Source organism: Populus euphratica, unplaced genomic scaffold (genome assembly GCF_000495115.2).
Source record: "Populus euphratica unplaced genomic scaffold, PopEup_1.0 scaffold192.1, whole genome shotgun sequence".
Classification (NCBI taxonomy): Eukaryota; Viridiplantae; Streptophyta; class Magnoliopsida; order Malpighiales; family Salicaceae; genus Populus; species Populus euphratica.
The window spans coordinates 177068-177721 of NW_011500073.1; positions in this window are offsets into that span (position 1 = coordinate 177068).

A 654-nucleotide genomic window follows, 5' to 3' on the forward strand; every position below is an offset into this window, starting at 1 on the left:
TTACATGAGTTGAGGAGAAAAGCTTAAGGAAATCAAACATTGCACTATCTACGTATTAGTATCGGCAACTTGAGTTATTAAGCTTACACGGGTGTCTCAACACCTAATGTCCTAAGACCAATTGGTTTAGGAGTCATTAGCCAAAACTCGGTACATGGGTTAAAGATGCATTGTGTTTTAAGTTACATGCATATATATTTTTAAAAAAATAAAAAAAATCCCAACCCAAGGAAGTTAACTGTAAATATTAGAACAAGAATTTTGTTTTGTTCCAAGTAAAGCCCATAACTATGTGTTGATATATTGAGAACAAAAGGAAGGTTTATTAATATCTTGCTTAAGAGGTATTGAAGAGATATATAAATTTAATAAGAATTTGTTTATCTTGATAGATTAATGGAAGTTGAATGATGAATACCTTGCTTTGTGGAATTTATAAATTGTTTTTCTATTTTAACACTTTGATTACTAAGGATTAGTAATAAGCTAATTGAGGGGTATGATTAGTACTTAAAAATCATTTTTATCAAGGTTTTATATCATCATTATGCATTTGAAGTATTAATAACTACTTAACTAAAACATGTTTTATAATAACATATTTAATACTATAAGATACCTTTAATTTATGGTAAATGTTCATTTTAAAAACAA